Source organism: Pongo pygmaeus, chromosome 9, assembly GCF_028885625.2.
Source record: "Pongo pygmaeus isolate AG05252 chromosome 9, NHGRI_mPonPyg2-v2.0_pri, whole genome shotgun sequence".
In the NCBI taxonomy this organism is placed as follows: Eukaryota; Metazoa; Chordata; class Mammalia; order Primates; family Hominidae; genus Pongo; species Pongo pygmaeus.
In genome coordinates this window covers 14,070,153-14,097,037 of record NC_072382.2, presented here as the reverse complement: position 1 = coordinate 14,097,037, position 26,885 = coordinate 14,070,153, and the positions used below count along the sequence as shown (strand labels likewise).

General features: G+C 47.5%; 1 long non-coding RNA gene across 1 annotated transcript; it reads left to right on the top strand.

Moving 5' to 3' along the window:
* The first annotated feature begins 1,134 nt into the window (after window positions 1-1,134).
* On the top strand, window positions 1,135-13,383 carry LOC134740234 (uncharacterized). Its single transcript, XR_010127541.1, has 4 exons — window positions 1,135-1,256; window positions 1,428-1,536; window positions 7,443-7,608; window positions 13,221-13,383. It is a non-coding gene; the product is annotated as an uncharacterized LOC134740234 (long non-coding RNA).
* The last annotated feature ends 13,502 nt before the right edge of the window (window positions 13,384-26,885 follow it).

Genomic DNA, 26,885 nt, shown 5'->3' with positions numbered 1-26,885 from the left:
GATTGGTGGTCAACTTGGTCTGGGGTAGAAGTGAAGAGTGACTGCAGATGGGTAACAGGGAATCTTTTTACAGTGATAGAAATATTATAAAATTGGGCAGGGAGAAGTGGCTCACACCTGTAATCCCAGCTTGTTGGGAGGCTAAGGCGGGTGGATCACCTGAGGTCAGGAGTTCGAGACCAGCCTGGCCAACATAGTGAAACCCCATCTCTACTAAAAATACAAAAATCAGCCAGTCATGGTGGCACTCGCCTGTAATCCCAGCTACTCGGGAGGCTGAGGCACGAGAATCGCTTGAACCCAGGAGACAGAGGTTGCAGTGAGCCGAGATTGTGCCACTGCACTCCAGCCCAGGCAACAGAGCCAGACTCTGTCTCAAAAAAACAAGAAAAAAAATTATAAAATTGGACTGTGATTGCACAGCTTCATAACGTTACTAAACAGAATTAAAGTTTTAGTTTCAACCAAAACAAGTGAATTCACCTGCAGTCCCATCTACTTGGGAGGCTAAGGTGAGAAGATCACTCGAGATCAGAAGTCTGAGTCCAGCCTGGGCAACATAGTGAGGCCCCATTTCTTTTTAAAAAGTGAATTTTACAGTATATAAATAATACTTCAACAAAGCTGTTTTTAAAAAGTGCCTGGCACATAGTGTAAGGATCAGTTCAGTTACCATATAGGAGAGTGTTTTTGAAAATTGTCATGTGCTATGGAGAGGCCAGCGCTAGTGATTCATACGGCTATAGTGGAGAGTGGGTGTGACCGCACTACCAGACCTGGAATCAACACGGAACTCCAGAACTTACTAGCTGGGACCGTGGGCAAGTTCCCTAACGACTCTGGGCCTCTGCCTTTTCATCTCTACCATGGAGATGGTAACAGTTTCAGCCTCACGGGGCTGATGTGAAGATTAAATGAGTTAACATGAGCAAGCCGCTGAGGACGGCCTTGCACATGGTCACGCACTCAGTAAACGGCAGCTCTTGTTCTCATCCTCATCCTCGCTCTTCTAACCCAGCAGCTCAGAGGGGGCCCCTAAGACCAAGAGCAGGGCTGGAGACACGTTCTGTTCATCACAGCTTCCCTTCTGAGGTTCATGCCATTCATCACAGTTCCTTGGGCTTCGGATTAGATGTGGTCATCTGTCCTGAACCTCCTCACGGCCCCACAGGCCCAGAGCTGGGCTCCGCCCATCATGGGGCTGCTTCCTGTTCCCCAAACACTGGCCACAATGTGAGGTCAGCCCAAAGGTGCAGGTGAGGAAGAGTGGGGTCCCTGGGACAGGAAGACAGGGCGAAAGGGGTGGGCCAGCTCCAAGGTCAGGGAGAAGCCACAGCTGAGCATCTCAGAGCCCCCGCCGCCCAGTACAAAGAAGCATAAGAAGGCTGGTTCACTCTCATTGAGCCCTATATCGTCCCCTGCATTAGAGCCAAGAAAACTCAGCCTCCAAGACACAGAACATATTTTCCTGGGTCGGAAGCAGCAGTCAAACCTGGTCTATTTATGCCAAAGCCCAAGTGCAGGTGCCCAGAGGAGGTATGTTAAGGTGGGGCAGGAGACTGGGGATAAATGAGGGAGGGAGGGAATGGGGCCTCAGCTCTACCTCTGCCCCCGCCACACATACACTGGGCTTACCTCTCCCCTCAACACACACACTCTAGATAACACTTCCTCCAAGGGCATTTGTGAAAATGCAGATTCCTGGGCCCCACTCCGAACCAACTGAACGGAACCTCTGGCCTAGAAACAGGAAACCTGCATTTTTTAAGTGTCCCCCCGGTAACTCTTAAGCAATTTTAAGCCGGGCACGGTGGCTCATGCCTGTAATCCCAGCACTTTGGGAGGCCGAGGCAGGTGGATAGCTTGAGCCCAAGAGTTCGAGACCACCCTGGCCAACATAGTGAGAACCCCCCCATCTCTATTTAAACAAAAAAAAAGAAATTTGAGAACAACTGCCCCCAAATAAGGTGGGAAAATAGCTGCAAAAATAGAAAAAGATCCATCAGAAGAGATCATCAGTTTACCCTGTCAAAGAATCACAAAAAATGAGAAGGCCCCAGCCTGTCACTAAGGCTTTTGGCATTTATCATTGTGAACAAATGGGGAATTTTTTATTTTGAGACCTCAAAGTGTGTTGATAAGCAAAAGCCTCACACTGAATTGTCACAGCAGCGTGGTGGCCCCCACACCTGTCCCCATATACAGAGGGAGAAACTGAGGCCTGGAGAAGGGGAGGCCCAGAGCCGCCTACATGAAGCTGGTCACTACACCATTGCCTGCAAGTTCAGGTCGATGCAGACCTCAGAGCTCCATCCTGAAGCCCCCCGAAAGGTGCTTTTCTTCATCTAGTCAATGCTCCACTGCACCTAGCCATGACCAAAGCGTAAATCCCAAACCAGGGGCCACCCGGTGACACTCATTTGTCAGCAGGTGCTGCCCCAAGTGACCAGCCGGATGGATTGATGACTGTGACCTTATGCCTGCAGGGCCCTTAATGGTTTACAAAGGGCTTTTCCAGCACTGCCTGATTTACTCACAATGATAATTAGTCGTCACAGTAACAAATGGGTCTGCAAATGAGGATCAGACCCAGATTGGGGGCTGAGCTCTGGCGCACTGCCTGGAACCCTGGTGCTCAACTCTACTGGAGCTGCAGAAACTGCTGAGGTCCGTGCCTACCCCAGAATCCTGACTTAGCCTGGAGTGCTGCCTCCACAAAAGGATTTCTTATTTGAAGCTCCCCAGGGGATGCTGAACAGCCTCAAAGGGAGCTAGGCTGGATTTCAGGCTCCTCTGCCATGGAGCCGCAGCTTGGTTAGGGTCTGGGTGCTTCTCCCTGGATTACCTGGAGAACACCCATCGCCCCGTGGCCCTGGCAGCCTCACTAGCCCCCAGCCTCACTAGCCCCCAGCCTCACTTGCCCCCAGCCCCCTGGCTGTACCTTACCAGCCCCTGCAGTTCCTGGGAAACAGGTCTTACCCAGATCCCAGAGTGTGCCTCAGCCCACCTGTCACCTTCCCACTCTAGAAACTCACCTCCAAAGCCACCTCCTCCATGAAACAAGCGAGGAGTCACAAACACCCCTAGCGCCACCCCTCTGAGTTCCACAGGCCCAGCTCCTGGCACCAGCATCTCAAGCATGTGGGCCGAGGCCCGGCTTCCTGCCCTGGGAGTTGGTCAGGCCATTGCTCATCCTCAGGGAGGTGTCAGTGCTGGTAGAGGCTGCAGATTGCCTCAAATGTTTTAGAATGTGACGTTTCCCCCAGGGGCCCAAGGTTAACCGATTCCAAGCACTCATCAGCACTGAGTGCATTCTCTCAGTGCATGCTCAAACCAAGGCTACGAAGCAGCTGTTGTTACTACCTCCATTTCACAGGCATGGAAAATGAGGCTCAGAGAGGTTAAGTAACTCAGGCGGGTAAGTGGCAGGGCCAGGATTTGAACCCAAGTCAGACGGACACCACAGTCCACGCTCCTGTTTATAGCCACACTGCTCCACCCACCTTGCCGTCCTTCTCACAAGAAGACACAGGAGGAAAGAGTCTCAGATCAGGAGTCGGAGCTGCACAGCCGTGCACTAGGCGTGTTGCCTCAGGAGGCCAGGAAAACGGCTGAGTCCTGCCTATGGCTTGGGCTGAGGCCCATAGTGTGGCCTGTGATTTATTCCCCAAACAGGACACTTTGAAGAGTAAAAGAGGCTTTTAAGCTATTAACAATGATGATAGGACAGTGTTGGTCAGGATTGTCCCAGGCAAGCAGGATGTGGGGTCACCCAACATGGAGTTGAAGTTAGCTAAACTCTCGGAACCTCGATCTCCTTATATTTAAAGTGAAGATATCATGAGCACCCACTAAAATAATTTGTGAGACCACACTAAACTATAAACCTTACATCCAAATGTAGGTGTTTTGTTTTGTTTTTTAATTTACAACAACAAACAAGACTAGGTGAACTCATTCATGGTCTAACTTGACCTTGGGCAAGTTAGTTTCTTTTTTTTTTTTTTTTTTTTTTTGAGATGGAGTCTCGCTCTGTCACCCAGGCTGGAGTGTAGTGGCGCGATCTCGGCTCACTGCAAGCTCCGCCTCCCAGGTTCACGCCATTCTCCTGCCTCAGCCTCCCGAGTAGCTGGGGCTACAGGCGCGTGCCACCACGCCCAGCTAATTTTTTTTTGCATTTTTAGTAGATACGGGGTTTCACCGTGTTAGCCAGGATGGTCTCGATCTCCTGACCTCGTGATCTGCCCACCTCGGCCTCCCAAAGTGCTGGGATTACAGGCGTGAGCCACCATGCCCAGCCAGGCAAGTTACTTTCATGCTCAGGACCTCAGCAAAGTAACTGGTGGTGTGATGAAGGGGTCTGCCCGCATTCGAGTTGTAAACTGACAGCAGGTGGGCCACATTTTCCCTATATGACAAGTTTTGTTTGGTCAGTAGAGTGTTGAAGTTCTTGAATTTGAATGCCACAGCCCTGCCACACCCTGTCGGCTTGTACCTGGCCTGGCCTGATGCACAGGGTACAGACATCTGCCTGACCCCTGTAGGTGCCTAGGTTTGCAGCCCCTGGAATAGACACATTCGAAAGCCGCTTCTCATCCTGACATCCTTGGAGTCTTCCTAGCACTGATAAATATCCCTACTGAAGGTGTATAGGTAGATTAGTTGCAACGAATGTTCCACATTAACCTCTTAGATGAGTAACGTTCAACATTAATCAAAACACAAGAAAATCTCCTCCTGCGCAATACCAAAGCTTTAATTCAACAATCAATCAGGAAAAATAGAGTCGCAGAATCAAAGGGTTTTCACAGCCGCGTGCAGTGGCTCATGCCTGCAATCCTAGCACTTTGGGAGGCTCAGGCGGGAGGACTGCTTGAGCCAAGGAGTTCGAGGCCAGCCTGGGCAACATAGTGAGACCCTTTCTTCTAAAAAAAAAAAAAAAGAAAGAAAGAATAAAAGACACTCAGTAGGGGTTTTGGTTTTCCACAAGTTGAGGTTGCCAACCTCATCAGATTAACCTTGAACCCTGACAATTAAGGAAAGAGAGTGGAGGAAGCAAAGAGCCTCTGCCACCTGTGTGAGCCTCAGGTTCCTCCTCCATAAACCTGAGAGACTGATGTGTACCTGGCTGCACTGAGAGGGCTTCGTGAGCTCCACCGGGCACAGAGTCCAGCAGGTAGAAATGCTCAGTAAACAGAGCCCTACCATCCACTCTGCTCTCGTCCACTGCAGTAGGCAGCCTTAAAATGGGGTCACTCTGCATAAAGAACAAATACTTGTCAGCAGCTCCACCCTGCCATCTTTCTTGTGCTCAGCTTCTTGGAGAGGCAACATAGTACGCATTGAAGGAGCACTACATTTGGAGTTTTGATGACTTGCATTTGAATCTTGGCTGTGCCTTTCGTGGCAGTGCAAACTCCAATGACCTCCTTGACCTTTCTGGGTCTGTTTGTGCATCTGCTAAAAGGGGATCATGATGACCTCTGCCCTGCCCACCTCACAGATCCTCATCCTATCCATTGATAACCCCACCTGTGAGATCCTGTAGCAGCTGATGTACATGTTAACTGTCATTATCAGTTGAGAAACTTCTCAACTAGGACCAAGCCCTTCACATCTACCCCTGTTTCTGCCACTGAAGCAAATTAAAAAATTATATATATATGTATATATATCACCTTGGACCTTTTTATTTTCTAGCAAGGACTATCCATAGTTATTATCTACACAGGGCAGCTGGTCCCAGGGGTGTGATTCCCATTTGGGGTAATAAGTAAATGCTCTTCGTAGCAACTGCATATGAGATGAACAAATACAGCATGCCAACAGTGGGACCCTATTGACAGATGAAGCCAGGATTCCAGCACTCACTCCCAGAGCCAGTTCTTCGTTACTCAAGATACAAGATCAAGGCTGGGTCCAGGTTCTGTTGAGCCTGAAGCCTATACAATTTGGGGGTCCCTATTTAAAAAATATAATACACAAATAAAATTAGATAAAGGGTACCTGTAATCCGTAATCCTAGCACTTTGGGAGGCCAAGGCGGGTGAATCACTTGAGGTCAGGAGTTTTAGACCAGCCTGGCCAACATGGTAAAACCCTGTCTCTACTAAAAATACAAAAATAAGCTGGACATGGTGGCAGGTGCCTACAATCCCAGCTATTCACGAGGCTGAGGCACAAGAATCTCTTGAACTCGGGAGGCAGAGGTTGCAATGAGCCAAGACCACACCATTGCACTCCAGTCTGGGCGACAGAGCTAGACTCTGTCTCAAAAAAGAAAAAAAGATAAATGGCCTTGGGAGGGTCCTAAGACTGACACCTTCTCCAGGCTTGTAGTCAGTCTGTCTGGACCTGTCTGCACATCATCCCTTTAATTATTTCCCAAAAACTCTACATCACAAACGCATTATTGAAGATGAAGAAACAGGGCTCAGAGAGGTAGAGGAATTTGTCCAACCCAGTTGTCCAGGAAAGACCAGGCACAGTGGACTCCAAATCCCATATTCATCCAGTCACAACATGCATCTCTTGAATAAATGTTAAAAGATGTGGTGGGTAATTGGTATTGATGAATGGAAGACAAATTTGGGGCAAGTTTCAGGTTCACCCTATCCACACCCTACCCGACTCCCACCAGAACTCCTGAATATCACAAACATCCTTCCAGGACCCCACACACAAAAAGTCCCAGGTCATAACCATATTAGAGTAATGGAAAATGAGAAAATGGAAAAAACCTCCATCATTCCCAGCAAAGACTCAACAGGGCCCTCACGAAGCTCTACCTTGTTCCCACTGAGGCAGCTTCCGGCAAGTGCCTGTTTGTACAACCAGCGAGAAACACAGCTCTTGCTGATCTTAATTCTTACCCCCACTCGTTCAGTTCTCTTATGATGACAGGCACCTCAATTCAGTTTCACAGCATCCCAAAACGTGCCGGAGTAGGCTGGGTGAGACTCTCGGGGCTCAAAAGTCTATCATTACATCTTCGTTGAGACCACAGAGGGTTTTTTTTTCTTTTAAACACCAGCTCAAGGGCAGAAGAATTAGTCAGGGCTCAGGTCTTCCGGATCGCTACTGTATGGGGACCATAACATCACTGTAAGGCCCCTGTGCTGAGCCACAAACCCCACTTGGAACAAAGAAAACTCCCAGGTACTTTACCAGACACCAATTGCGCCATCCTGTTTGGGACACAGTCATTTGGCACTCCAGGTTCTCAACCCATAGTAATAACGCCTCATGCTTTTGAAACTGAAAAATGCATCCAAAAAAATCTCAATGACACACCATGACTCATGTCCCATCCCCACCCCCACTCCCACCTCCCTCCCGCCCCACTCCAGGGAGGGGGGCTCGTCCTTTTCGTTCACCCCTGATGTGAAACCAAGTTGGTCAGTGCCTGTCAATTTCACTTCCTGTTTCCTTGCTTCCATCAGAGAGGGGGAGCTGTGAGGAGGGATAGATATTATGCTGTGGTGGGGCCACACAAACCCCACCTTGTTGTGCCTTCAGGAGAAGCACATTCTTGGCCTGGGTGGTAACAATAACATTTGGACGGAAATATCAAGTGGTATCAGGCTTCCAGACCACCATTCATGCAAGGTGCATCCACTCAGTAAACTTCTATGGAGGCCTCTTCCAGGCCAAGTGTTTGTTCGAAGTTGTGTATGGAGAGAAAGATATTCCTCCTCTCAAGGTGCCCACAATCCAGGGGGTACTGAGAAGCCAACAGATAATCAATGCAGTGAGATGGCTGTGGGGATGGGGTGTTACAGAATTGGGGTGGGGTGGGGACTGCCTGCTTTCAAGGAGTCTAGGCAGGCATCTCAGAGGTGACAGCCAAGACTAGATGGAGGACAATAATAAGGATGATGGCGATGATGACACTGATGAACAATATGTCAAGCGTTTTCTAACACTTTGCATTTGTTAACTCACGTATTCTTCCCAGTCACCCTTATTCCCACTTTATAGGGGAGGAAACTGAGGCATCAAGATGGCGGGTAACTGGCCCAAAGTCACATAGCAGTTACAAGCACTATATGAGGACAAGTTGACCTGCCAAAGACAGCGTAGGGATCAGGATGGAGAAAGTCACAGGGAGGAAAGGGCATGGCATTTATGGAGAGCTGCCAACATCTTGGGGCCACACAGCAAAGGGCAAAAGTGGTCCCAACATGTGGGTGTGTGGCCCACAGACATGCTTTGTTGATGGCCCATATAGTGTTTTAAAATATATATATAAACCAATGCTTGAAAATTAGGCTATTTCATATAAAAACCCAGATTCCCAAAATTATGTTGAAAAATCAGGATCTGGAAACGTGGAGGCCATGTTCTTCCATGGCAATAATCAGAGTTGGGTTGGTTCTCTTTAGATGGGGTGTAGCCTTCACCCTGGTTCCCTACAGCCACTTCCACTGCCTGATGTCCCCTTCATCCCGTCCCATTAATCCACCAACACGACCTGCCTGGTGTGTGTATGACAGGGCAGAGTCAGGGCACAGAGCTACAGAACTTGGACTGAAGCGTTTCCAGTAAGAGGAGGGCAGTGGTGATGCCGCCAGATTCCTACTGCGTGGAGATGAGTCCAGCAGCTCCCTGGAAGAGGAGCTGCATGGAGCATAAGACTGCAGTAGGGAAGAGGATAAGAGGATAAAGTACTGTTCATGCAGGATCAGAACCAGGGCAAGTGTGAAGAGGCCCCTCTACTGAACTTCTATGGAGGTTGATTTTACCAGAAATCTTTTCTCTATTTTCTCCCTGGGGCTCAGGATATAAGCTATACTTAGCAAGCAGTACTTTTTCATATGGAAGACTAAGATTCGCAGAGACTCTGCCAAAGCAACTTACATAGAGCCAAAGAAGAAAAATTAGGCAGATGCTCTAGGGGGAGTTAATTTTAAGGCATTACAGCATTTAATACACAGATTCCACTTGAGCATTAAACCAAACCAGTCACAGAGGCTTAAAAAACAGGGGCCAGGTCAACCACTTCACTCTACTCCCAGCCCCCAAAACCTCTCCTGCCCACCATGTTTTCAACTTGAAGCCACACTGAACCATGCAGCACTGTTAGGAAGGCTGGGGGTGGGCAGAGGGGGTACAGCCCGAGATCATGTGCCACGAGAAGCTTCCCTCCAGTTGGGGAGATGGGGCCAAGCCCCATGGACCACGAGTGAGAAAGACACATCATGTTTCCATTTCACGTGTGCCATTCACGTGCTTAGTTCTGGGACGCTGCGGAGAAGCAGCAGTTACAGACCTGCTGATGGTGTGGTCAGGTAAGAAGCAGGAAAAGGGTGGGGCGAGGTGGCTCACACCTGTAATCTCAGCACTTTGGGAGGCCGAGGCAGGCAGGTCACCTGAGGTCAGGAGTTCAAGACCACCTGGCCAACATGGTGAAACCCTGTCTCTACAAAAATAAAAAATTAGCCAGGCATGATGGCAGGCGCCTGTAATCCCAGCTACTCGGGAGGCTGAGTCAGGAGAATTGCTTGAATCTGGGAGGTGAAGGTTGCAGTGAGCCGAGATCGCACCACTGCACTCTAGCCTGGGCAACTGATCGAGACTCCATCTCCAAAAAAAAAAAAAAAAAGCAGGAAAGTAATTCGACAACTAGGAGATCTATGACAACACTTCACTCAGCTGTGGAAAGGTCTTGGGTGTTAGGGTCACATTTGACAATTCTGCCTGTTTGCTGTGTGGCACTGATGCCTGGCTGAGCTTCTCTGTGTCTGTCTCCTCATCTTTAAAATGAGAGTGCTTTGTACACTGGGAAGTGACCTGTGGATGTGAGAGGCCCTGTTGCCATGTGTCCTTTTCATCATTGCTTGCCTATTTTACTTTTTTTTTTTTTTTTTTTGAGACGGAGTCTCATTCTATTGCCCAAGCTAGAGTACAGTGGCGTGATCTCTGCTCACTGCAATATTCGCCTCCTGGGTTCAAGCGATTCTCCAGCCTCAGCCTCCTGAGTAGTTGGGACTACAGGCATGTGCCACCACATCCAGCTAATTTTTGTATTTTTAGCAGAGACGGGGTTTTACCATGTTGGCTAGGCTGGCCTCAAACTCCTGACTTCAGGTGATCTGCCTGCCTCAGCCTCCCAAAGTGCTGGGATTACAGGTGTGAGCCACCGTGCCTGGCCACTTGCCTGTTTTTCAATCCGGGGCTGGTCCCCTGGCTGGAAGTCTGCAGAGACGGTCAAGCCCTCCCCCTTTCCTTCCCTCCCTTCCAAAGTTTCCCAGCTCTGATGCTGTCCCAGGACCCTTTCTCAGGCTATAAAATCCACACGAAGGTGCTATTCAAAAAGATTCCCCCATTTCCTACTTTGAAAGGGCACCCTAAGGAGTGACTAACAGTGATATTTCAGGAGGCACTGGGTAGTTGTGTCTTGAGCGCTCAGATTCTACCCCATGAGCATCTACATTAAATCAAGCCAAAGACCAAAATAAAAGCTAAAAAACCCAACCAAGTTTCCAGGTTTTCATACTGGAAACCTGTGTAGACTGGAATTAGCAAACAGGTTTCAATCCACGTACCAGATCCGTGGTACTGGCTCCGTGTAGACTGGAATTAGCAAACAGGTTTCAATCCACTTACCAGATCTGATGGTATGAAACACTGATTATGGCTGGGCACTGTGGCTCATACCTGTAATCCCAGTACTTTGGGAGGCCAAGGCAGGAGAACTGCTTGAGCCCAGGAGTTTGAGACCAACCTGGGCAACATAGTGAGACCCCGTCTCTACAAATAATAATAATAATAATAATTAGCTGGACATGGTGGTTTGTGCCTGTGGTACCAACTACTCTGGAGGATGAGGTGGGAAGATCACTTGAGCCTGGAAGGTTCAGACTGCAGTGAGCTATGATTGTGCCACTGCACTCCAGCCTGAGCAACAGAGTGAGACCTTGTCTTGAAAAAAAAAAAAAAAAAAAAAAGACAAAGAAAAGAAAAGAAAAAGAAACACCGATTATGCAGAGAATCAGTCTGAGCCGCGTCTGAACTCAGCAGACACGCGTACTATGATGGAGTAGAGATGCTGTCAGGAGCACACAGAGCTGTCATATGCGTGTTGCATATTTGTTACTGTGTAGACAAAACACCTCGGCCACGGTTGTCCAAGCTTTTGGCTTCCATGGGCCACACTGGAAGAATTGTCTTGGGCCATGCATGAAATACACTGACACGGCAGGGCGCGGTGGCTCATGCTTGTAATCCCAGCACTTTGGGAGGCCGAAGCAGGCGGATCACCTGAGGTTAGGAGTTCAACACCAGCCTGGCCAACATGGAGCCTGGCCGTCTCAACTAAAAATACAAAAAGTATCTGGGCGTGATGGCTGGCGCCTGTAATCCCAGCTACTCGGGAGGCTGAGGCCGGAGAATCCCTTGAACCCGGGAGGCAGAGGTTGCAGTGAGCTGAGATCACGCCACTGCACTCCAGTCTGGCGACAAGAGTGAGATTCCATCTCAAAACAAAACAAAACAAAACAAAAAGAAAAGAAAAAAGAAATACACTGACACTAACGATAGCTGATAAGCTAAAAATTCACACACACAAAAATCTCATAATGTTTTAAGAAAGTTTACAAATTTGTGTTGGGCCGCACTCAAAGCCGTCCTGGGATGCGGGTTGGACAAACTTGACCTAGACATTCTGCCTCTCTTCACTTGGGCCCCCCCAGATGTCTGTCCTGTGTAGACCAGCCTCAGTGCACGCAGCTGGAAGGTGCAGTGCCTGTAGGAGGCACCCGTTTCCCCATCAAGGGCCTCATGTTCGCATGCCCACTCCACATTCACTCCATCATCCATCTCACTCCGTTTTCTATTGAAAGCACCCTGTCACCTTTCGCGTTTCCAACTCAGGAAACAGCAACCACGGAACAGAAGAAAAATCAAGATCCCATTTGCCTTGATGGATTCATTTCGATACAACTTCACTCAAGAGCTCGCCGCTTCCTGATTTCACATTTCACCATCAAAGACGAGGGCCGGGGCAGAGCTGGGGGATGTGGCCCAATCGGCAACATGCGTGGCTGAGCAACAGGTTTCTGCCAGGAGAGGTGGCTCTGGGATGGCAGCTTTGGGATCCATCGGCCCATCCCAACAGCTAACAGAGGCAGAACATTCTGGAACATCGCCCACCTGTCCCATCCTACAGGCTCCCAAGCCAACTGTGGCAAAGGTGAACCAAAGCCCTGAGAGAACTCGAAGTGAGACAAAGCCAGGCTCTCTGTGCTGAGGGAAGCAAGGCCCAGAGAGGGCAGTTGTGTGGCCACTGTCACACAGCGGGGCTCTAGGTCCAGTTCCTCTCTCTGGTTTGGGCACCTCCCCCCTGCAGCAAGCATTGATGACTTCGGGTTACATGATATAGGAATGTCTCCATCCCTTTCCCAAGGTGAGGAAAGGGCTCACATCAGTTAGTTGCTCAAGCAACCCCAGAACCAGGAGTATAACAAGGTGGTGCTATGCCACGGGGCTGATAGAGAGGACAGGCCCTGGCCAGAGCAGGGGTGGGGCAGGGACTGCAGACCAGAGGTCCTCCCCAGAGCTTTTCATGAGCAACTACTAGGCCCTTGATAGAGAAGCCCAGCATGACCGAGAGGGAGTCTATGAATATGGTGACAATGCCACACTGTGAGGATACAACCCAGCCCCGGCTAAAGCCCACTGAAAGTAAGAGCAATAATGCAATTCATTCATTCATTCATTCGACAAAGTCTGTGCCAGGCTCTGTGGCTACAATCCTGAAAAAGACACAGCATCTACGTCTTCAGGTTGCTTAAGTAAAATCATTAGCACTAAACAAAATGTGGTATTCATACAATAAAACACAACACAGCAACTAAAAAGCAGGAACTCCTGCTACACTCAAACACAGATTAATTTCATGGGTATAATGAGGAGCTGAAGAGGCCAGGCACAGAAGAATCCATACGCTACAGTTCAAAACACTACTTATGGAAAGCTGGAGAACAGACCCATAGTGAGAGACATCAGAATAGTGTTTAGCTCTTGGTGGGAGGGGGCGGCTGATAGGAGAGGATCTAGGGAACCATAATGGGGGATGAAAATGTTCTAGATCTTGAGCTGGGTGGAGGTTACACGGTGTATGTGTGTGTGGGTGTGTGGGTGTGTGTGTGCATGCAATATACATAAAAAAGTTTTACATTTTAAAAAATCATTAACAGTGTTTACGCTTCTTTTTTCAGAGCTAACCTTACATATGCTTGATCAAATGACAAAAAGCTTCAGCCAGAAACAGTTTTGCCTAGGTTCTGAATCTTCCCTGAGCTCTTAAATTCTACCCAGTGAGCATCTAGATTAAAACCTGGATAAAACCTGGATAAAAGATTAAAAAACTCAACCAAGTTTTTTAACTCTGTGTAGATCCGAGTTAACAAACAGGTTTCAATCCACATACCAGATCTGATGGTATGAAACACTGATTGTGGCTGGGCACAGTGGCTCATGCCTATAATCCCAACACTTTGGGAGGCCGAGGCAGGAGGATAGCTTGAAGTAGGAGACTGGGGTCCTTCCAAACCCACTGAATTTCCTGGTGATCACAGTGGACAGTCAGCCTGGGGAACAAGTCTCTCTGTGAAAAATGCAATGAACACAAGGCCCCTTTCCATGGCCTGTGCTTGGAACCAGCAAAGGAGTCGGCCATTCTGCATCCTGAGCTCCGACAGAGGAGCTGTGGGTGACAGATGGTGCCTGCCAGGGGCAGGGATGCATGAGTCTCAGGTCAATGACAGACACGGCTGGAGCCCAGCGTGGAAGCCCCAGGCTCCAGCGTGACCTAGTTTTCGAGATTGATGGTGCTGGCGTTGACAACCCCCCATGCACTTTCGTCTGTTCAGTGGGGGGCAGAGAGAACCCAAAATAGCAACGCCCTCCCCCAACCCACACTTAGACAACAGGTGACTAAGAAAGGAAGAAAGGAGGGGAGGTGGGGAGGGGAATGGCTGGCGGGCTAAGTTGGGTGGGCTCTGGGGCAGATATGTCTGCCTCTCTTCTCTGAGGCACGACTGAGGGGCAGAGAAAGGCCAGGCAGTGACAGTGACTTCACATGTGCTGCTGCCAACACCCCACATCCCTCCCAATCCACCATGGTAACACCAATATGTTCCCAGCTTGGATCTCTCTCTCTCTCTCTCTCTCTCCTCACCCACCTCGGGCCCCAGACTCATACCCAGCCCTGTCTGCTCAGCATCTCCACTTGGGTGTCCGAGAGCATCTCAAGTGTCATATGGCCAAAAGCAAACTCCTGACCATCCCTATCTCAAGACAGGGCTTCTCCATCCTTCCAGGTGCTCTGGCCAAAAACTTTGGTGTCACCTATGACTCCTCTTTCTCTCACATCCCAGCTGCGATCCAGCCAGAAATCCTACGGGTTCTGCCTTCGAGATGTAGCCAGACTCTGGCCACTTCCCACCACCTCCACTGCGACCACCCTGATCCCGGCCACCATCCTCTCTGCCTCCTCGCCTGCCTTCCTGCTTCCTGCCCTCATTCCCTTCCTGGTGTTCTCCCCGCTGGATGTGGAGTGATCCCGTATAAAAGGCCCCCATGACGTCTCCCACCTCATAGCCTACTGCTCTACCTGCTCACACAACTTGTGTCACACTGGCCATCGGACACACTGGACAGCCTCGGGGCCTTTGCTGGTCCTGGGCTGGAAGGCTCTTCCCCTGGAGAGCCCTCAACTCCCTTCCTCGCCTTGGGTGGGGCCTTCCTTGACAGCCCTATTTAAATTGCCACCCCTCCCTCCCCCTTCCCCCTTGTCTTCTGCTTTAGTCTCTTCCATAGCATTTATCATCACTGGACACACCATATATTTTTACTTATTTATTTTGTTCATTGTCAGTTGCCCCAGGTTAGACTGTAAGGAGCATGAGGGCAGGAAGGTTTGGGGTCTGTTTTGTTCTTGCCATATCTCCCAACACCAAGGACAGTGCCTGGTGCATAGCAGGCACCTAGTAAGTTATTGAATAAGTGAATGAGTCAGGATCAGTGACGTCCCTCTGGAACCACAGGCTTGGCAGCAAAGCTCTCCCCCTTTCTTCTGGCCCCTCAGTGCCCCCCTCAGGGTAGAACTCCAGGTACCCAGTGTGTCTCCAGCAGGTCCCTGTGTCCCCTTAGAGGTGGGAACAAGAGATCCATCAGTTCCAATGCCTCAAGATGCCTCTTGCCTCCTTCATCACCTGTCTCCCTCACATCTGCCCTGCCTTTGACAATGTACAAATAACTTTGAAGCCCTGTAAGGTTTCAGCATCCTTGTTGCGTAGGCTGGGAGATCCAGATGACAGCCCAAAGACACACAGCTTAGAAGGGAGAACACCCATCCTGACAGCAAGCTTGGTCATTGCTCAGATTCACCCTGTCCCTACCACCTGCTTCCTCCAGCAGCACTGCAAGCCCATCGTGTTGACAATAACGGTGCTGGACGGAGGACAGACAAAACCAGTGAGGCTCTTGCAACAGGGGAAAATGAGTCCACCAGCAACAAGAAGACTGGGACTGGGGAGGGGGTGCAGAAGGGATTAAAGGGTTCAAGGGGGCCTGGGAGGACAGAAGGGGATTCTGTTTGGGTTCCCCTCACCCAACCTAAAGCAGATCCTGCTGAAAACACAGGAGGCAATACCCTGAGCTTTTTAAGTGCATATCCCCATGACCCCATAGCCCTACACCTAGAGGTTTATGCAAAGCCAACAGGGAAAGAGTGTACACAGAACAGTGAGGGTTAACTGTACGGGGTGCTTGGCAGAGCAGCGCTGGTGAGAGGAGGACAATGGAAACCTTCTCAGTGTCCCCAGATAGGGGAATGGGATTTATACGCCATGACTCCCTTGAAAACAATGAATGTGCCCCTACATTTCCTAACTCGGAAAGCCGGCAATGACATTGAGCCCAAAATTCTGTGTTGTACGGGCCCATTCGTGTGTGTGTGTGTGTGTGTGTGTGTGTGTGTTTAAAATGTACGTGTTTGCAAAGAAAAGTGTCTAGGGCCAGGCGTGGTGGCTCACGCCTGTAATCCCAGCACTTTGGGAGGCCGAGGTGGGTGGATGACAAGGTCAGGAGATCGAGACCATCCCGGCTAACACGGTGAAATCCCGTCTCTACTAAAAAATACAAAAAATTACCTGGGTGTGGTGGCGGGCACCTGTAGTCCCAGCTACTAGGGAGGCTGAGGCAGGAGAATGGCATGAACCCGAGAGGCGGAGCTTGCAGTGAGCCGAGATCGCACCATTGCACTCCAGCCTGGGCAACAGAGCAAGGCTCTGTCTCAAAGAAAAAAAAAGTGTCTAGGAGGAAGTATATCAGATGCAGTAATGGTGGCTGTTGCTAGTGAGCCTAGAGGGAGCTCACTCTCTTTTTCATTCTTTTCTGTATTCTATTGCTGTGGGATAATTAAGGAATCAGAGAGACTGAGGGGTTGAGGAAGAATTATGTAATTATTTAGGTGCACCAAACCAGTCAAATTAACATCCAAAGGACTGAGCCCCAAACAAAGAGTCCGGTTACCTTTTAAGCATTTTGTTGGGCGGCAGTGGGGGGATCTGTGCAGAGGGAAGCATATTACAGAAGTGAGAAACAAAGACAGTCATTCAGTTGAGACATGCATTACATCATTTCTTACTTTTTAAGGAACAACATGTTCTACGACTTGAGTTTACCTGCCTAGTGACCTTGCAGCTGCACAGCTAGAGAAACAGCGTCTTCACAATGCCTGGGAAAGGGAGAGATAAGGCTCACTAGCCACAGAAAGAAAAACAGGCAGTTAATTTTAAAGGACTCTAGCCCTTTCTCTTCCCAAGGGGAACTGGGTTTTCTTACATACAACTGAGTTTTTGATTACACAGTTTTTAATCTCTTTTAATTCCTGTTCCACTATGAATAATTTTACAACTAGCATATATCAATATTTTTAGAAAATAAAATAGTAAGGGTGCATGCATTTTAGAAAAACAAATTAAATGCTCCAAAGACTTCCCCGAGGGGCCAGGCCCACCAGGGCCCTCTCTCCAGCCAGATCTAGCACCTGCCCATTGATGGCAGCCTCTAAGCCTCCGAAGCTAAGGGCCTGACACCTCCAGCCAAGCCTCTGTGTGTGACTGAGGGGGGAGAAACAGAGAGAAAAGAACCACTTCCTGCAGAGCTGGTGGTGGTGGCGGCTCTGGGGGAGGAGAGACACCCACCCGAGGTGAGGACTAGAGGCTCCTTCAGCAAATGAGAACGTGACTCAGGGGGCCACCCTGACTGACAGGGCAGTGTGGCCCTCACGGTGACCAGGGCTCAGCCGCACTGTCGCTGCCATTGACCAAAAGCCGGTGATCACAGGCAGAAGAGGCCTGTGGGTGGGACATGCCCAGTGGGCCTTGTGGGGATGGAGCTGGTCCTGCTTTAGGGGACAGGGTCTGAAGCAAGAGCCAGCAGGTGGCCTCGACCCATGGATTCCCCTGCGGGTCTCCAGGGCCACACCCATGGCAGGGCCTCCAGATAGGATCCCATTGCTCTTTAAGGAACGTTTGGGCAGGTCCCCAACAGCCTGGAGGAAACCCCTTACCAAACCCCTTACAGCCACCAGCAAAGGAAAGCCATGCTTCCAGGTAGAATCCAGATCCATGAGGTGGACTGTGTTCTACCCACTTTGTACTCAGGGTGCCCAGCCCAGGCCAGGTGCTTAGTACTCGCTTATTAAGTGAAGGGATGAATGAATGAACGAGCCATCCACAAAGATGACCTACGTTACTACTTTGGAAAGAAATGTCTTCGTTGTGAGCTGGGCTTCTCAGCGGGTGGAGGTGCAGCTGTGTTCCGAACAAAGAAGCTATCTTTAAAGAGAGAGAAGAGGGAAAGACTGAGCCGGGAATGCCTGAGGCCTAGTTACTAGACAAGCCAGAGGACTCCTCCTCATCGTGCAGAGGAAGGGGGAGTCAGCTTCTGGGAAGAAGTGGGGTCCGCCTGGGGCAGTCTCACCAGAGGGAGGTGATGACAATATTGCTGGGCTTCAGTCTCCTGCCTTTAGAGGGTGAGGGCGAGTCCACAGGAGTTCAGATCATAAGGCCCAAGTCCCATTCTCCGCCAGCTCCCCAACTGCCAGATGAGGACACCAGTCAAGGACTTCTGTTAGACTGAGTCACTTGGGAGACTTAGCTCTCTTTGGGCACAGCTTGGCCCCCTGTGCATGTGGCCAGATGCCGGGGGCTGGGAGCTTCTGGGAGATGGGCCTCTCGGTGCATCAAGACGGCTTCACAGTGAGCGTGAGTGTGAGGCCATTGTGCCCCTCCTCCCTGATCTTCTGCCATGACCCTGGAGCCCACTTCAGTCACCACTGCCAAACCATCACCTTCCATCACACACACTCGGACTGCGGTCGCACCCAGACCACCAGGATGGACACACAGAGCTGCAGACCCAACCCCTGGCAGACACCACAAAACAGCTCAGCTGGCTCCAGTGGGCAGGAACCCTGGTAGGAAGACATGGAAGCCATATGCTCAGGTGTCCTCTTTCTGCAGGCCCAGAGAGAGGAGACTTGCTCAGGCTCAGGTCAGAATCCAATCCGAGATCCGAAGCCAGGGCCCCAGGCCTCATGTACGGTGCACCACGGGGAGTTTTGGTGATAAAAGTCAGGGCTTCCCAAGAGGGCTGAATCAGCAGGAAGTGGTAGCAGCTTGCTCTACTGGGGCACAGTCCCCACCCCCCACCCACCAGACCCTCCATCGACCCTCACGCTACCCATCTGGGAGTTGGGGCGGCCAGGGTTGCAATTGTCCCTGACAGAGAAGAATAGTGCCCCAAATTCCAGAGGCCAGGAGGGAAACAGGATAAACCACAAGGCACTCACAGTGTCTTTAGGAGTCCTCCTGCCTCTAATTTGCTGTGTGACCTTGGGGAAGTCCCTTCCCCTCTCTGGGACTCATTTTCCTGATCTGCACGATAGAGTTTGGTCTCCAAGGTTTCATCTGATCCTGAGAAGCTCTGAGTCCAAGCCTGGACACATTCTTACTGTGTCAGAGGCAAACACTCAGCCAAACTAGCTGGTTACTAAAAATAGAAAGGCAGGCTGGGCGCAGTGGGTCACGCCTGTAATCCCAGCACTTTGGGAGGCCGAGGAGGGTGGTTCACTTGAGGCCAGGAGTTTAAGACCAGCCTGTGCAACATGGTGAAACCCCGTCTCTACTAAAAATACAAAAATTAGCCAGGCGTAGTGGCGCATACCCGTAATCCCAGCTACTCGGGAGGCTGAGGCAGGAGAATCACTTGAACCCAGGAAGCAGAGATTGCAGTGAACCATGATTGCGCTACTGGACTCCAGCCTGGGTGACAGAGCAAGATTCTGTCTCATAGAAAAATAAAAATACAAAATAAAAATAGAAAACCACTAAAATAAGATGTGAGGTGGGCTAGGAATTTTTAGATACAGGCACCATTGTTATTTTTATTTTTACTAAATTTATTTCCCTTTTTTCATATTTTTATTTCACTAAAAATAGTGAAAAAAGTTTCCGTGTACAAAGCATTCTCAACAATGTTTTTGGCCAGATTGACAGCTGCAGCTCCCTCCAGCCGTTTATTAATGGTTTTTTCTTTTTAAAAAATCTACTTCTGCCCATGAATCTGCAACACATTAACTGAGCATTTGGGTCAAAATTTCTTGTACATGCTACATCTTCTGTCTGGATGAAAAACTCCTGGGGAATGGGGATTATGTCTTCCATAGCTTTCTCCCCTCGTGTCCAGCCTGGCTTTAGGCCTGATAATGACTGCTGTCATCATTGTTGCTGTTATTGTTGATTTTCATCATAGAGCCTGAAGGAAACTTCAAATCGAATCCAACCTCCTCTCTTTACCAATGGGGAAATTTAACCCAAGAGAATAAACTGTATTTAGTCTAATATCAGATCCTTGGTGGAAAGGCTCAATATTGTAAACATGTTTATTCTCCTTCAAATCAATCCAGAAATTCACTGAACTTTAAATCTAATGGGATTGGGGGGAGTTGGGGAGATCTGACAATTTATTTGAAAATGAAGAAAGATAGCTAAGAAATGTTAGAAGCAGACGAATAATGTCCTTCCCCATAATAAGATTATAGTTCAATCTAAAGATTTACACAATTTAAAACTGGGTATATCATTTTAGGAACAGATTAATTAATGGAAAAGAAGACAGAATTCAGAAAAGGAAATTCATCTCATTTATTTTAAAATTCAGTGATGTAGTGTTAATCCTAAGCCATGGAAGGAAACCTGGAATTTTCAAAAAGTGATGTTGAAGCAGCTGTTCTCTTGGGGAAAACAAACTGAAAAATAAAAAACTTTAGAGGTAATTTTAAATAATTAAAACAAGTCACATCTCACACCTGCTCAAAAATAAAGTACAATTGGATTAAAGATTACTGTGTAATAAAAAAAAGACACTAGAAGAAAATATAGGGGAAAAATTTTTTATAACTTGAATGTGGAAAATGTCTTTCTCGCATGGTATAAAGACTAAAAATCATGAAGAGAAAGAATTTGGACCCCGTGAAAATTTAAAACGTGTGAATAGTGGAAGATATCATAAAAATAAATAGTAGAAAACAAATGACAGTCTGGGAGAAAATATTTTCAACACATGCAACAGACTAAGGATTAATAGCCATTATATATAAAGAGCACCTACAAATCAACCAGGAAAGGACTGACAACCCCCACCAAAACAGGTAAAGAATATGAATAGATAACCAATGAAGAAACGCAAATGTTTTGTGGATGCAAAACATATTTAAAAAGTGTTCAATCTCTCTACTAATTAAAGTAATAAAAATTTAAAACTCAAATGGTATTTTATACCTACCATATTAGTAAAAGTCAAAAAATATTGGTAACATTCAGAATTGAGGACATAGAAGGTAATCAAAGCTTTTCTTCCTTGACAGTAATAATGTCAATGGTTCAGCTTTCTTAAAAGAACCACTTGAGCATTATCTTTCAATATTTTTAAACGTTGATATCCATGCAGCAGCATCATATCTGGAAATCCATCCTACAAGATACTAAACACAGGTGCCTAAAGACATGTTTGCTATGCTCTCCTTGTAACAGGCAGACAAATTGCTGATGAATGATAAAGAATGATAAAATAAATCATGGTAGTCCCAGCTACTTGGGAGGCTGAGGTGGGAGGATTGCTTGAGGCCAGGAGTTTGAGCCCAGCTTGGGCAACATAGCAAGACCCCCATCTCAAAAAAAAAAACTATTGCACATTCATGTTATGGATGGCTGTGCAGATATTAAAGAGAATGACATAAATCTGCCTGTATCGACATGGAAAGTCACACACAATTTATTGGAAAGTGGAAAAAAGAAATAATTATATAGTAATCAGTATAATATTATCCCATTTCCATTTTGTAAAACAAATAAATAAATAAAGATTCAGACCAAATTTTTAGTGGTGGTTACAGCTGAGGAGTGGGGCCGGTGGGAGTGATAGGAAGATGGAACGTTGCTGTTTAAAAATGTATGTTGGTCAAATTGAAAAAAAATTAAATATATCCTTCACATATTTCAATAATGGGAAAAGCAAGAAATAAGATAAAATAAAATAAATGTACATCGGTGCTCTTTGAATGCGTTTTGATGATATCTGCAGTTTTGCACATACATATACTGTGTGTGTGTGTGCACCCCTATATAATTAACAAGGAAATATCCTCACTGGCCCTGTGCAAAGCTGTTACAATGTTTATTTTAGGAATGAGGAAACAGTCCTGAGTTATATCACTCGCCCAAGAAACTCACATGCTGTGAGTGACTACAAAGGAATTCCAGCCCCAGCCTGAACTGAAAGCTAGGGAGGACCCTTCCCTGCCAACTCGCCTGCCCTAAGCACAGAGCGTGGCTGTGCAAATTGCAGACTTGGTGGATGACGGCTGTGGGGAGTTAGAAGTAGCGAGTGATCATGCATTGTTTCTCCAAATGCTGTATTTAATAATATTTCAGATCATCAAAACTACTGTAGTCAACTGGGGAAGTACAGAATTGTTAAGAAGCAGGAAAAAAAATACCAACCCCCCAGAGACAATTACCATTAATATTTTGGAATATTTCTTCCAATATTTTCATTGCATTTATAAACATGGTTCATATTACATTGTAGGTGTGATTTTGCATCTCTCTTTGAAAACAACACTGTATCAGAGTCATTTTCTTTTGTCATTAAAGTCTTCATAAACAACAAAATTTAAAAACAGATCAATATTTTAAGTAGTAGTATTTTACTTACTATTTAATTTCATCCTGCTTACCTACCACCCACCCAAACCCAAACAGCAGAGCACCTAAGTGTCCCATCTAAGATAAAATATACTCGGTACATATTCTACACCAAGCAGAGAGGTGACTAAGACACACCGTACCTCATAGCACAGAGCAAAATTAACTCTGGGTGGATTAAAGAGCTAAAGGAAAAAAAAATCACAGAAAGACTTGAAAAAAGTTGATGAGAGTATTTATCAAACCTCTGTGTGGGGGAGGACTTTCTAACCCTAAAGCTATGGGAGAAACCACAAAAAAAAGATCACTAGATTTGGCTACCTAACGTTTTGATACCCTGTAAACAACCTGAATGAAAAAGGTCAAATAGCAAGTGGGGTAAAATCTTTGCAACAAATGTAAAAAAGATTAGTAGCCATCATAAATAAAGAGCTCACACAAATCAATATAAATCACCCACTGAGACCCAAATGCCTAACTGGGGAAAGGCTTAGGAGTGTGCTATCCAATATAGTAGCCACTAGCCACATGTGGCTATTTAAATTTAAATTAATTTAGGATTTAAATTAAAATCTTAGGTAAATTAAATTAAAATCTTAGGTTTAAATTAAAACCTTAGGTAAATTAAGTCTAAATTTAAATAAAATTAAATTTAAATTTTACTCAGTTAACTAGCCATATTTCGAGTACTCAATGGACGCATTTGGCTGGTTGCTGCTGGACAGGCAGATATAGGCCACGTGGACCCTATTAAACAGGAAGATACAGGCCATTTCTATCATCTCAGAAAGCTTGATTGGAAAGCACTGCTTAAGAAGACACACCAGTGACCAATAAACACATTTAGAAATTCAGCTTCATTAGAAATAAAAGGAATGCAAACTAAAACAAGGTCACATATTCATCTGGTTAGGAGTAAACAGGGTATTACTAATTGAAGAGTAAAGAGTTACGGACCATGTGGAAAATAATTTGGCAATATAAGTTAAGAACTGTAAAAACCCTCAACCCAGCAATTCAGTTCCTGGGAATATGTGCAGCCTAAAGAAATTGTCAGAAATATGCCGGGCGCGGTAGCTCATACGTGTAATCCCAGCACTTTGGGAGGCTGAGGTGGGCGGATCACGAGGTCAGGAGATGGAGACCTTCCTGGCCAACATGGTGAAACCCCGTCTCTACTAAAAATACAAAAAAAAATTAGCTGGGCGTGGTGGCGGGCGCCTGTAGTCCCAGCTACCAGGGAGGCTGAGGCAGGAGAATGGCATGAACCCGGGAGGCAGAGCTTGCAGTGAGCTGAGACCGTGCCACTGCACTCCAGCCTGGGTGACACAGCAAGACTCCATCTCAAAAAAAAAAAAGAAATTGTCAGAAATACACAAACTGTTTTGTGCAGAAACGTATTGATACCTAAATTATTTATAATTTCAGAGAGCCACAGCCTGAAAGCGCAGCCTCGGGGAAGTGATTACACCCATCAAGACCGACCACTCAATGGACGGACAAACCATCAATAAACATTATGTTTTGCCAAGAGGAACTAATGACTTGGGAAATACTTACAAAAATAAATTTTAAAAACACCACATTCGAAACTGAACGGTTAGGATAACATCAACTATAAAAATATGAAGACTATGCACAAGAAACTGCCAATTGCCAGAATAAATATCACTGGCTGATAGGATTCTGAATATTCTTTATGCTGTTCAGTAATTTCTGAATTTTTAACAATGGTCATTTTCTGGTTTTATACAAAACTAGAAAGGTCATTAAAAATTCACAGGAGAGATAACCTAGTGATTAAGAGCAGCGATCTAAGCTGGCTGAGCCTTCGACGCCAATCCCCTGTTGCTCACTGGCTCTCAGACCTTAGATGAGGTCAGCTCAGCTTCCTTGTCTGCAAAATTAATAACAACACCTGCTTCATAAGGTTTCTCAAGAACTGAGCAAGATGGTGCCTGCACAGTGCTGGGCAGAGTCTGTGCACATGAGCCCAGAACATACGTGAGGGCTGCTGTTTGTATTAACATGGGAAATGCTTATGTTACTCTGTTGTTGCGGGACAAACCAGGACCCGGAATCCTCTATAGAACATGCTCTCAACTGGAAAAAATATACTTTTTTTTTTTTTTTGAGCCAGAGTCTTGCTCTATTGCCCAGGCTGGAGTGCAGTGGTGTGATCTTGGTTCACTGCAGCCTCCGCCTCCCGGGTTCAAGTGATTCTCCTGCCTCAGCCTCCAGAGTAGCTGGGACTACAGGTGCATGCCACTGCGACCAGCTAATTTTTGTGTCTTTAGTAGAGACGGGGTTTCACCATGCTGGCCAAGATGGTCTCGATCTCCTAACCTTGTGATCCGCCCGCCTCGGCCTCCCAAAGTGCTGGGATTACAGGCATGAGCCACTGCGCCTGGACAACATGTGCTTTTTCAAAAGTCCACAAAGACCAGGAGCCACTCCAAACTGCTGATGGCAGTCACCTTGGGGAGATCGGAATAAATTTCCTCTCTTTGCTTAAAGAAGCATGAAAATATCTTTCTGTGCTTTCCAAATTGTCTCCAATGAGCATGCTATCTTCACAGTGAAGGGGGAAAAAGCTTTATAAAGATAGGGAAAAGCTGAAATAAATAAAGGTTTAACTGGTTGTGCTGAGGAGGTCATCAGCTGGCACACAACTGAGGCACACAGCCTCTGCAGCTGGTGGTTACTGGGAAGACCTCTGCCTTGTGGGATTCTGAGCTGATTTAATTTTTTTTCTTTCTTGAGACAGAGTCTCGCTCTGTCACCCAGGCTGGAGTGCAATGGTGTGATCTCGGCTCACTGCAACCTCCATCTCCTGGGTTCAAGCAATTCTCCTGCCTCAGCCTCCTGAGTAGTTGGGACTATAGTCACATGCCACCACGCCCAGCTAATTTTTGTATTTTTAGGAGAGACATGGTTTCGTTATGTTGGCCAGGCTGGTCTCGAACTCCTGACCAACAGCCAGGTGAACTGCCTGCCTCGGCCTCCCAAAGTGCTGGGATTACAGGCAGAAACCACCACGTCCAGCCAGATTTAATTCTTTTTCTACATATTTTATGTATTTCCAAACGGTACAAGAGGTAGTAAATAAGTATTATTTTTCCTAACCAGAAAAAAAGAGGTAGTTAAGAAAACTAAAGAAAACCTGGCCCTCTGCGTTGGGACTGGTGAGAGGGACGAAGGTAGATGGAAACAAGAACTGAGGGGCAGGGTGGGGGTGAGTGTTAGCACAGGGGCCCACCCTGCTGAGCCTGCGGGTGGGGCTGCAAAGCAAAGGCCTCCGAGCCTCCCCCTGCTCCACTCTGAGTCTTGTCTCCCCATCCACGCACAAGCCCAAGCCCAGCACAGCTGCAGACATGCCAAGGTGATGGGGGACAGACTACCTGGACTGAGAAAGGGTTCTTTTTTATTTTCTAACCTTCCAATAAAACATCTGTGAATTTTTTCACTGTCAGATCAAATAGGAAAGGAACTTGCATTTTGCAGTGCGTAGAGCTGATAACAGATCTATTGCATTTCTGAAATGTACAGAAGTTTTTTCCTCTTGAGAACCTGGGAGTAGTGGTCCCCACCCTGTCCCCAAAGCTGGGCCTAGTCATGACAAGCACTCCAAAACCCACAGGTCCCAGGTCCCCATACACCTGGGAAACAAAAGCATCTAACATCAAAAAGGACCACGGCCATAAGGAGAAAGAAACACCTTCCCAGGGTGAGGCTCGCCCACCCCCCCTCTCTGCCAGGCCAGGCTTTGCTGTGTCCAATCCCCTCTCCTCATCTCTGAACTCCTCAAATTCCTGGGAGAGACGAAGCCTGTGAGGCCTTTTTGCCCACTAAAAGTAGGGTGCCAGTGGGACTTAGTATCAGATCTGTTCGGCTGGTCATACTTCTGAGGTACTGAATTTAGAATTTTGGTTGACATGAATGGGCTGTTCCTGGAGTCAAAGAAGCCTGTGGTGATGCAAAAAGAGATCAGGAAACTCCAAAGGAACAGGATAGTTTTGTGGGACACTCAGGGACTCTGGGGTCAGACAACAGAACCATCCACTCTGGGCCACAGCTGTAATGCATGGACAAGAACCCATGCTTGTAGGGTGGCAGTGTGCAGTAGGTTACACGGCTGCTGCATGAAAAGTACTAGAATTAACCCTCTCTGGCCCCTTCTGTTGTTGCAACAGCAACAGGGAAGGTTGGGGAATAACAGGATGAAGGGACCCGCGATCCAGAACCTTAAGTCTGGACCAGCTATGTGGGCCTGTGTCAGTCACTTGACGTTGGGGGGACTCAGCTTTCTTCTCTATATAACGGATTCAGTTCAGATCCAACTATGAATCAAACAAGCCCCAGCACCCTACCCGAGGCGCCTCAGAACAGAGGCATCCTCACCTCACTGCAGGAGCTGGGAAGACGAAAGAAATGCTATAATCTCTAGCAAAACAAGCAACTGCACAAGGAGCTCAGCAATGAAGACACAAAGCACAAACCCCAGGTCACCAAGCCGCGGTCTCCGAAGTGGGGAGAAGTTGCATTCTCTGCAGCTAAACCTGGCAAACCAACAAAATATGAAACCACACTTCCAGGCAGAGCCGC